Raw genomic sequence first — 12,740 nt, 5'->3', positions numbered from 1 at the left:
GACCTAAAAACATATCTATTTGAACAAGCCGGCCTGGTCTGATGGGTTTAGGGGTATTTTAATGTTATTGTATTAATTGTATTGAATTGGGCTCTAATATTTAATATTTTTTAATTTTTGTATTTTGTATTTTATTGTATTGTCCTGTACACCGCCCTGAGTCCTTCGGGAGAAGGGCAGTATAGAAATTAAATAATAATAATAATAATAATAATAATAATAATAATAATAATAATAATAATAATAATAATAATAATAATAATAATAATAATAATAATAATAATTATTATTATTATTATTATTATTATTATTATTATTATTATTATTATTATTATTATTATTATTATTATTTGGAATGGAATTTCCTAATTAGCCTATCTGGTCTAACATTTGTAGCTGCCATCCACTGTGCCTCAGCTAAGGGTTATCCTTTCCATTTTACTGCAGCTTTTCCCTGCAATATCTAGAATTAAAGATCTCTTTAATTTCATAATGCCTTTTCCCCTTCACTAAAATTGGAAGCAGAGGTGATTTTCCAGTTGCTTTCAATCTTGAAAAGGCTTCAATAAGTTTCAGTGAAACACTGGGTGTATCGGTTTAAAGCAGGGTGTCAAACTCACAATGTCACGTGATGTGTTGCGACATATTGTGACTTTTTTTCCATTGCCAGCAATGGGGTGGGCATGGTTTTGCCGTGACACATCTGGCCCATGGGCCAGCAGTTTGACACCCCTGGTTTAAAGACTATTGGTAACTGTAACTTCACTATAATTGGGTTGAAAACCCTTATGATAGTAAAAGGACCTATATATTTCAGTCCTATTTTTCTACTTGCTATTCTTAAGTTCAGGTATTTTGTGGATAAATATACTTTATCTCCTACTTTAAACTTTTTTGGGTGTTTATCTGTTTATTTGTTTCTTATCTGCCTGTTTGCTTGTTGTTCTTGTTTTTGCACCTGTTCCAGAGCTTTGTGCATCCCTGGCCGTGTGCTTTTTATATTATCCATCCACGTCTTTAAAGTAATAGAAGAGGGAATGTTTTGAGGGATTTCAGGCATAGCTACATATTCAATCCCAGAAGTTACTTTAAAAGGTGAAAAACCAGTACAGCTATGTACTGCATTATTGTATGCCACTTCAGCAAAAGGCAATAAGTCTGCTCAAGCATTCTGTTGATAATTTACATAGCACCTTATATTTTCTTCTGTCATTGCATTAGCTCATTCAGCCACACCATTGATAAGATGAATTCTGTCCAAAATATTGCAGTGAATTGTACTCCTTGGTTTGATATAATTCAGTTAGGTATTCCATGCACAAACATTTTGGCTAGCTTCCTAACTGAAGGAAGCTTTGGACAAGCTGCAAAGTGTGCTTGTTTTGAAAATGAATCAACAATTGTCCATATAACAGTATTTTACCACTCTCCAGTAGTTCCACTATGAAATCCATTTCTATTTCTTCCCAGGGTCATTTAGGGTCAGCTCCTGGTTGTAATAAACCAGGGGTTTATTCCAGGCAACCACTTCATGGATGCACAAACTGTGCAACTAGTTATCAACTAGTCTTTGATATCCTTTTCCCTTTTTGACCACCAAAATTGTCTTTTCACAAGATGAAGAGTTTTTACAAACCCAAAACAACCAGATTTTTCATCATGGGCTCAGCTTAACACCAACATTCTTTGACTATCTGGAGCATAGACTTTAGACCTTTCCATGCCAGACCTTTTTTTATCATAAAATCACTTTTATGGGTTTGAAACCAACTATCTTGTTCCATAGCCTCCTTAAATTTCTGCCTCAGTGGATCCAAGGTTAACTAGGGTGGTTTTCCCCTGCACTGAACCCCTTCCATTAGTGCAGCAAGCTGGCTGGAAGGGATTATAGAATGTATCTCTTCCTCTTTGGTACTTTTATATTAGGCATTCATGAAAGGGCATTGGCTAAAGTGTTTTTTTCTCTGGGTATGTAAAGGAGACTAAAATTAAATTGATTAAAATATTGAGCCTATATGACTTGTTTGGGAGACAGTTTCCTTACATTTTTATGATCTGTCCACACTTCAAATGGAATTTTGCTACCCTCCAGGAATTGTCTCGATGTTACAACTGCAAAAGCTTCCTTTTCCCACATAGCCCATCTTCTTTCAGTATCCAATAGCTTCCGAGAAGTATATACACATGGCTGTAATTCTAACTAACCCATTCAAAACATCAACTTCCCCCTCTTACTCTAATGGCAAGATGAAAACAAAGAAGCATGTAGCTGCCAAACTTTCACTCTTGACTGTAAAATTGTCCAGTGCAAAATAAAATAGAATGATTATTTCTGATTTCTGAATGTTTGTGGAGATTCTCAGTCATACAGGGCAGAGTCTGGCATGGAGGAATCAAGCGGTCTTGAGCATGTTATCTGGACTGAGTTCGACCCTGTTTCTCCCGATGACGTGGACAGGATTATGAGGAGACTGAGCTCCACCACTTGTTTACTGGACCCGTGCCCCTCCTGGCTGGTTTATGCGGCTCGGGAGGAGACACGAGGCTGGTTCCAGGCAGTAATAACTGCCTCTTTGAGGGAGGGTGTTTTCCCCGCCGCCTTGGTGAGGCCCCTTCTCAAGAAGCCTGCCCTGGACCCGGCTGTTTTAAATAACTATTGTCCGGTCTCCAACCTTCGCTTTTTGGCGAAGGTTGTTGAGAGTGTGGTGGCGCATCAGCTTCCTCTGTTCCTGGAGGAAACTGATTATCTGGACCCGTACCAATCGGGTTTCAGGCCCGAGTACAGCACGGAGACGGCATTGGTCGCACTGGTGAATGATCTCTGGCGGGCTCGGGACAGGGGATGTTCCTCTGTCCTAGTCCTTTTAGATCTCTCAGTGGCTTTCGATACCATCGACCATGGTATCCTACTGCAGCCTCTCAGTGGGTTGGGAGTGGGAGGCACCGTTTTACGGTGGTTCTCCTCCTACCTCCTGGGCCGCTCACAGTCAGTGTTGATGGGAGGGCAGAGGTCCGCCCCAAGGTCTCTCGTTTGTGGAGTCCCTCAGGGGTCGGTCCTCTCTCCCCTCCTGTTCAACATCTACATGAAACCGCTGGGTGAGCTCATTCGTGGTTTCGGGGTGGGGTATCATCAGTACGCTGATGATACCAAACTTTTTCTTTCCACCCTGAACCAACCCAGTGATGCACTCGACGTGATGTCCCGTTGCCTGGAAGCGGTCCGGGTTTGGATGGGGAGAAACAGGCTTCGACTCAATCCTGCCAAGACTGAGTGGCTGTGCATATCGGCATCTTGGATAAACCAGGTTGTTCCACTACTAATGATGGGGGGTGAGGTGTTACCCCCCCGTCGATAGGGCTCGCAACTTGGGCGTCCTCTTGGATTCACGGCTCAATTTTGAAGATCATATAGGAGCCGTGACCAGGGGGACTTTTGCCCAGCTTCGTCTGGTGCGCCAGTTGCAGCCCTATCTGGACCAAGATAGTCACCCATGCACTTGTGACCTCCCGTTTAGACTACTGCAACGCTGTCTACATGGGGCTGCCCTTGAGGACCACTCGGAGGCTTCAGCTGGTGCAGAATGCAGCTGCGCGAGTTGTTATGGGAGTTTCCCGATACTCCCATGTAACACCTCTTCTCCGTGAGCTGCATTGGCTTCCGGTTGCCCTACGGGTGAGATTCAAGGTGCTGGTAATGACCTATAAAGCTCTAAATGGCTTGGGTCCAGATTATCTAAGGGAACACCTGCTGCCGGCATCAACTTCCCATCGTCCTGTGCGCTCCCACAGGGAGGGCCTTCTTAGGGTACCGCCGGTTAAGGAATGCCGGCGGGTTATCCCCAGGGGAAGGGTGTTCTCTGTGGGCGCGCCGGCCCTTTGGAACCAGCTTCCCACGGAGCTTAGGACCGCCCCCGACCTTCGCTCATTTCATAGGGACTTGAAAACTTGGTTTTTTGAGTTGTCTGGCCCAGACTGAGGGGTTTTAACTTTTAATTAATGGTGTTTTAGTTAAGTTCAGGGATTAATTTAATCTTAGTTTTAATCGTTTTTAATTGTATATGATGTATTTTAACTTTTAATTTCCCCTGTAAACCGCCCTGAGTCCTACAGGAATAGGGCGGTATATAAATTTAAATATAAATAAATAAATAAATAAATAAATAAATAAATAAATAAATAAATAAATAAATAAATATTTGTTTCAAATGTGCTTTTTCCAAAAGGCAACTGGACTGTTTTTTTCCTTCAGGAGGAAGAACAAAACATTTCATTACTCGTTCAAGAAGCTTCATCAGTTCTGATGGCTAGGGGGATAGAAGGATAGGTACTGACAGTTGAGACTGGATGGTGGGGTGGATGGAAGGATGGGTTCTGACTGGATTTTTCTTGAGGGGGAAATGGAAAGATTGCAGTCATCTGATCATTAGCGCTCTCCTTGAGAGCTTTTGAGTCCACTTGGGGGTTTATCTTTGCCCCAGGGTCACCTGAATCAGAGTGCAATTGGTTGAGGAACTGCTGCAAGGGCTGTGTTGTGAACTGGAAATAGGTGGTGTCTTATCCCTCCCCCCTGTTGAGAGAGGGCTGCTCAATGTTAGCATAAATGGCCTCTTTTACCCCTCTTTCAAACCAATGATCAATGAATGAACCAAACCTTTCAAATGTTCTAATTTCTGAACTACACTATTGTTGATACATCAAAAACTTGATTTGATTATTGTATTGGATTTGATTTTTTGCAGCCACATTATACTACTGAGTCATAAATGTCCTGCAACGAATGATAGTTTAAGATCTTTTTTTCAGCTATGATTGGCAAGCCAGAATCCCTATTTGGTGTTAATACTTTTAATTTCTGCACTAAGAGATAAACTTTGCATTTTTTTTCTTTTAATTTTAATTTCATTTTGTTATTTTTGTTCCATTTCTGCAAACTAGCATTTCATTTCTATCTTGCATAGTTAAGTATCATTTGTACAGCTGATGACCATTTTTTTTATCATATAATTCAGATCATTAATGAAAATGTTAAAAAATGCTTGCCCCAGAACTCACTCTTGTGACCTACCACTAAATACCTTGTTCCAGTTTAATGAGGAATCTTTGAGAAATGCTGTGTGTGATTTTCAGGCTCTCTGTATATCCACTTAATTGTCATACCCTCCAGCCGAATTCTAGTTTTCTAATCAGAAAGTCATGAGATTCTTTGTCAGATGCTTTGTTGAATAACATTTGTTATGTTGTCTGAAGCAGAAGTACTTGATGATTGGAAAAGGGCTGATGTGGTTCCCATCTTCAAGAAAGGAAAAAAAAAACAGACCCAGAAAAGTACAGACCAATCAGTCTAACATTGATACCTGGGAAGATCCTGGAAAAATAATCAAAAGGCAGATCTATGAACAACTAAAAGCAGGGAGGGAACCAGCTAAAGTGGTGCTGCACAGACCTGGAGGAGATCAGCTGGAGCTGCAGGGCTCGGCAGAAGCCCCAGGATCTGCACATGTGGCTGCATGCTGGTTGGAGCTTCTAGCATACCTGGAAGAGAAAAGGAGGAAGAGGAGGCAGAGAGAGGAGAAGCTATAAAAGCAGCAGGTTTTGGCAGGAGAAAAAAAAACACATGGAGAAAGAGAAATAAGAGACTTTTGTTAGTGAAGTGGTGAGGAGAGAGTGAGCAAGTGGCCTTTGCAAGTGAAGGGTGAGTGAATGGAGCAAGATAGAAGCTTGTGCAAGCATGTGTGTGTGAATGAGAGCAAGAGAGAAGCTTGTGTGAGCAATGTCTGAGTGAATGAGAGCAAGAGAGAAGCTTTTGCAAGCAACATGTGAGTAAATGAGAACAAGACAGAAGCTTTTACAAGCAATGTGTGAGGGAATGAGAGTGTTAAGACTGCAACGACCTGCACTGAAGCCATTTTAACTTCATTTTCAGTTGCCACATATTTAGAAAGAAGCAGGGAGTGGGTGGAGTTCTGAGTTAGACAAAACACTTTAATGTATGGGAACCAAGGTCATTACTGATAGCATTTTGGCAGGCTGGAGAGGTGGGAGGAGTGTCCACTTTTTCTACTAATTGGTAAATGTGATTTATGACATCTAATTGGGGTGGGAATTGCAACTTGCAACTTTAGGGTAGGGGAATTTAGTCTTGGGTTCACCTTTGTATGTGCCATTATTTTGTAGACAAATAAAAATGTTCTTTGAGGAAGAATTCCTTGCCTTGAAGTTCTTTTAATTGGTCTCATCTACCAGAACCATGACATTAACCCAAGACTCAAAACTATTTTAATACCACAGGCTCCTGAGCTCCAGTTACATGGGGCTGCCCTTGAGGACCACTCGGAGGCTCCAACTGGTACAGAATGCAGCCGCGAGAGTTGTGTTGGGAGTCTCCCGATACTCCCATGTTACACCTCTACTCCGTGAGCTGCATTGGCTCCCAGTTGTCCTCCGGGTAAGATTCAAGGTGCTGGTAATCGTTTTCAAAGCCCTACATGGCATGGGTCCGGAGTACCTTAGGAATCACCTGCTGCCAGCGTCAACTTCCCCCCGTCCAGTGCGCTCCCACAGAGAGGGCCTCCTAAGGGTTCCGCCGTTCGGAGAATGCCATCTGGTGGCTCCCAGAGGGAGGGCGTTCTCTGTGGGCGCGCCTGACCTATGGAACCGTTTACCGGTTGAGCTCCGGATGGCTGCCGACCTTCGCTCCTTCCGACGCGACCTAAAAACCTATCTGTTTGAGCAATCCGGTGTGGTCTGACGGGTTCTGTTGTAATTATTGTTTTAAGGTAACTTATCTTCTACATTAATGTTTTCAATATCTGTATTTGTGCATTTGATATTTATGTCACTGTTCACCGCCCTGAGTCCTTAGGGAGAAGGGCGGTATACAAATCGAATAAATAAATAAATACCTACCCAAAGCCTTCGGAGGATGACAAAGACTCAGGGAAGATTACATCATGGAGAAAAAGGAAGATCCTGTTACTAGCCTTGAAGCTACAGCAACCACATCAGTGGATGGGGTGCAGGCCATCGCCCTGATAGAGTGTGTGACTTCAGTGGTTCCGGCACCTGGCATGAGACCAAAGGAATGGGAGATCCAATTGGAGCCATTATTGCTGTTGGAGGGAGTCCTATCATCAGAGACACTTGGTGTTCAGAGACAATGCAACCGAAAAAGAGTTCATTAAAGGCCTCTGAAGCTGAATTCCCACTAACTGCTTCTCATGAATTGCACTCTCCAGATCAAAGAGGCACCAAGCGACTAGCACCTTGGGATGAGTCAGATGAATGGAAATATCTGCCTGCAATTCGTAGGGCCAGTCCGTTGAGCTGTTAATGGAGAAGTTTGAAGGCCTGGAGGTGGGAGGAAATGAGCAAATCACCCAGCAGTTACTTTCCAGAGAGCAGGATACTGATGCCCCCAAAACCATCCCCAGTCCAGGCAAATTCCCAGTCCCATAGCTGGGGCACGAGCTGCATCCCCATGACCAAAGCCACCAGCTTTAACTTCAAGTCTGGTGCGGAGGCGAAGTTTGCCAGCCCTGATCGCCATCAATGCTATCCCAGTCCTGACCATCAGCAATGGTATGTTAGCCCCAATCGGTACCACCACTAGGCAAACTCTGACCAGTACCCATGCCAGATCAGCCCTGAATGTTATTGACATAGAGCAACCCCAATTGCCACCAATACCTGGGTAGCCCTGATCATCGGGCCAGTCCAGATCGATATCGGCACCATGCTAGTCCAGACGGTCATCATTACAGACTTAGCCCCGAACATCACTGGCACCACACCAGGCCAGGGCCCCTGCTGATAGAGCAGCGGGACTCCCACAAGATCAGTTGCAACAGTATGGGTTGCTACAGGCTCTCTTAGATCGGCAGTGACCCACAGAAGCCTCTCCTTTCAAATCCACATTTGATGGCAACCCCGAGAACATTTTTCTTGAATCAAGTGTGCTCACACATGAACAGGAATGGCAATGCCTATCCAGACCCTGTGGTCGATATGGTAGTGGCAAGCGTGGACTACAACTTGTTTATCCAGGGCCTAAGGACCAGGTTCAAGGATGGATCCACAGCCCTTCAAGCTGAAAAAGATATCCATGTGGTGAAACAGAGGGGTTGGCCAGCGAAGGAATACATGCATGAATTCTGGAGAGTGGCTGGCAGAACTGTGCAATGACCTGAGTGGTCAATGGTTCATCATTTCAAGTCCAGATTGGATCCAGATCTATTCCAGGCATGCATCTACAGGAGAATCCCTCATCAACTCCATGAGTGGTATCACATGGCTGTGAATTTAGACATCGAGTTAAACTGCTACAGGAAGCCACCAACCCCTGGACCTAGACCAAGACCAGATCCAGCGAGACGTCAGCTTCCCAGGTGAACCCCACCAACTGGAACTACTGGAGCTTCAAAGGCTTCAGCTGGACCACCAATCAAATGTTTCAGATATGGCCAGCCAGGTCACCCAGCAGCTTTTTGTCCAGATCCTTTCCCCTAGCAAAAAAGCAGTTCTACTACACCAGCTAACCAAAAAAAGCTTGTGATCCACTGGAGAAAAATCAAGTTGGATTAACCAAGAGCAAGCCACTCAAGTCACCTGTCATACTCTAGAGAAAACTGAGGCCCTACCTGATGCTGCCCTTTCACCCTCTCCATATGACAGCGATGATGAGGCAGAAAATGACCTGATGGTGAGTCAGCCTGTACCACCCTTTTTCTTCTCTGCTAAGCTCTTGGTCCCTAAGACAGGAGCATGGATGGACTTACATGTGCTGATAGACTCTGGGTGTTCACAATGCCTAATCAACCTCCCTACCATTCTCAAATTAGGCATCAGAGCAAAAAAGCTTTTCTCCCCCATGAGGTTCAAACAGGCAGATGGGTCCTTACTGGGTGGAGTCCTAGTCACCCACCTAACTGAGCCAGTTTGACGAGAGGTGGGAGAGCATTGGGAACTTATCCAGTTTGTGGTAGTCCCCAAAATGACTGAGGCAGTAATCTTGGGATTATCCTGGTTGGACAAGTGGAAACCTTTAATATGGTGGGAGAATGGAATGAGAACCTTGAGGTTAGCCATAGGGCCATCACCCCCCAGCCCCTCTAATGATACCAGCAGAAAGCAGAACCGCCACCTGAGACACTAAAAGCTGTGGTAAATCCCCTGCCAGGAGTGCCTCTCATTCCCAGTGAAATTGAGACTTGGCTGAAGTGTTCAGCAAGATGGAATGTGATATCCTACCCACCCATAGAACCACTGACTGTGCCATTGAGATTCTACTAGGGGCTAAATTGCCAAAGCCGAAGATGTATGCAATGACCCCCTCGAAGTGGAAGAATTGAGGGAGTACATTGATAAGAATTTAGTGAGAGGTTTTATTGAACCCGCAAAATCCAAAGTGGCTGCCCCATACTTTTTAAGGAAAAAGAAGATGGATCGCTTAGACTCTGAATTGTTTTTAAAGGATTAAACGCTATTAGTGAGAAGAATATGTACCCCCTCCCCTTAATGAAAGACATGTTAGTCCACCTGGTGTAAGGTTGAATTTTTACCAAATTAGACCTAAGACAGGTGTGTTATTGCAAGAGAATAAGAAAAGGTGATGAATGGAAAACTGCCTTCAACAGCTCCCTAGGTAGTTAGTTTAAAGTCATGCCTTTTGGATTACAAGGAGCTCCTGCTGAGTTCATGCAGCTGATCAATCAGGTGCTGAATGATCATTTATATAAAGGGGTTTTGGTGTATCTTGATGACATCTTAATCTATACAGAACATACAGTTTTAGTATGAGAAATACTAAAGAAACTGCTGAATGCTAAACTCTATGCCAAACTCTCAAAGTGCGAGTTCCATCAGGCACGTTTGGATTATCTGGGTTACAGAATCTCCAGCGAAGGCATTGAAATGGATCCAGCTGAAGTAAAAGCAGTAATTGAATGGCAGCTCCACAAATTTGGAAACAGCTCCAAAGTTTTTTGCGATTTGCTAATTTCTACTGCCAATTTATCCCTTTATTTGCTGAGATTGCTTTGCCCCTTACAGAACAATTAAAAACTGGCAAGGATGGGAGTAAACCACAACCAGGTCAACCCTACACTGGTCATTAAAGTGCCAAGCTGCTTTTGAGAATTTAAAAAGACTGTTTGCTGCAGAACCAATTCTCAAACACCCTCATCCTGAGGAGCAATTTGTTATTCAAGCTGATGCCAGTGATGTGGCTGTGGGGGCAGTGCTGTTACAAAAAAACCATGAAGGAAATTTACAACCCTGTGCTTACACTTCAAAAAAACTCACACAGAGCAGAGGTGGGCCATTTGGGAGAAGGAAGCCTTTGTAATCAGATGGGATTTATTGACTTGGTGTCATTTCATAGAAGGGTAGAAGGTGCCTTTTGGACTGATCACAAAAACTTAGAGGGACTGAAAGCTCTCCATAAATTGTCTCCCAAACAAGTACGCTGGGTGTAATATTTAATTGTTTTAACTTTACCCTGAAATACCTACTGGGTGGAAAGAATTTCTTGGCTGATGCCCTCTCTAGACTGCCTCAATATAAAAGCCAATGTGAACAAGTCATAGATTCTATTATGGCACCACCTCAAGTTATTTCTCAAATAATCCATGGGAAACAATGATATGTGAAGTCCCCTAACCCACATGACCCATTGACGAAGAAATTAAAGCAAAAACTGAAAAATGACAAATGGCTCAAGGAAAATCAAACCATCCTAATCCATAAGGATGGGTTAGCTTGGAAAGTGGGGAAATTATATTTGCCTGAATCGCTCAGACCCCAAGCACTCCAACACAGTCACAACATTAAACAAGCTGGTCACTTTGGATATTTAAAGACACTACACTTAGTTCGGAGGCAATTTTGATGGCCAGGCTTAAAGAAAGATGTGGAGAGCTACTGTATGTAAAATTTAATTTAATTTAATTTAATAATATTTCTATACTGCCCTTCTCCCGAAGGACTCAGGGCGGTGAACAGGGCAAGAATAAAAAATACAAAATTACAAAAGTTAAAAAATGATTAAATACATGCCCACTAAAACAATCAATACATATTAAACCCCAATAAAATAACAGTAAAAAAAAACCCCACCAATCCCCCATAAGGCCAGGCCGGCTTGTTCGAACAAGTATGTTTTTAGATCGCGGCGAAAGGAGCGAAGATCGGGCGCCGTCCGGAGCTCAACCGGTAACTGATTCCATAGCTCCGGGGTGCCCACAGAGAAGGATCTCCCCCTGGGGGCCACCAATCGACATTCTCTGATCGGTGGCACCCTGAGGAGGCCCTCTCTGTGGGAATGCACAGGGTGAAGGGAGGTTGATGCCGGCAGCAGTCTGTGTAGTGCAGTCTGTGTTATCATGAAGAGGATCCAAGGAAAGCCCCCTGGACTGTTACAGCCTGTTGCAGATCCTTCTCAGCCATGGGAGGAGATCGCTATGGACTTTATTGTTGAATTAGCGGAGAGTAGCGGAAATGTGGTAATATGGACTGTAATTGATCTTTTTTCAAAGTAAGCTCACTTTATAGCATGCTCTGGCCTCCCATCTGCCCAGAAGCTAGCCAAGCTATTTCTTAAGCATATTTACTGGCTGCATGGCACATCAATACGAATAATTTCAGACAGGGGAATTCAATTTACGGCCAGATTTTGGAGGGATTTTCTTTCTTTTTCAAATAATATTTTTTATTAATTTTCTAATTTTACATTTAGGTATTTAAAAGGCAGTGTGGTGGTTGGGTTAATCAATAGTTCAGTAACATACAAATTTTTTTAGTACAAATCTCAAACTACAACCTCAAATATTTCCTCTCTTTTTCCCTTGTGCAATCAACTATGCATGAATGAGAGTAAGCTAGAGGCTTTTGTTAGCAAAGGGTGGTGGGAGGTTGCAAGCAAAGGGTGAGTGAAAAAGGGAAAGTGAGGGGGAGAAGGGAAAAAGAAAAGATAAGACATTGACTTCTGAGTTCCACTGTTGCAGGAGGAAGGAAGCATTAACATTAAACCTCCTTTTTACTTTTCCATAATATTATAAACTAGCCATTTCTATAACAACAAATGAATCTAACCAGTAAAGCAGAAAATCCCCCTTTTTTTTAGTCATCAAGTTTTTGACACCTTGCTAAGCACTGGTGGTATTTTTATTATTATTATTATTATTATTATTATTATTATTATTATTATTATTATTATTATTATTATTATTATTATTATTATTTGAATTTCTATACCACCCTTCTCCCGAAGGACTCAGGGTGGTGTACAGGACAATTAAAATACAACATACAAAAGTTAAAAGTAAAATTAAATTAATTTAGCCCTAACAATAAATAGTTAAAAAAAACCCAGACCCTTAGTCCAGGCCGGCCTGTTCAAATAAGCAGGTTTTCAGGTCACGGCGGAAAGAGCGAAGGTCGGGAGCCGTGACCTGAGCTCAACAGGCAATTGATTCCAAAGGGCAGGTGTGCCCACAGAGAATGCTTTCCCCCTGGGGGCCGCCAGCCAGCACTCCTTGACCGACGGCACCCTGAGGAGGCCCTCTCTGTGGGAGCGCACAGGACGAAGGGAAGTTGACCCTGGCAGCAGGTGCTTCCGTAAGTAATCCGGACCCATGCCATTTAGGGCTTTATAGGTCATCACCAGCACCTTGAATCTCACCCGGAGATTTTATCATGTCCTAAAAGTAGTACAATATGTGAAAAGGTTGAAAAGCCCTGTTCTA

The sequence above is a fragment of the Vipera berus genome (genome assembly GCF_964194415.1).
Source record: "Vipera berus genome assembly, chromosome: 1".
Classification (NCBI taxonomy): Eukaryota; Metazoa; Chordata; class Lepidosauria; order Squamata; family Viperidae; genus Vipera; species Vipera berus.
This window is presented reverse-complemented; position numbering follows the sequence as displayed.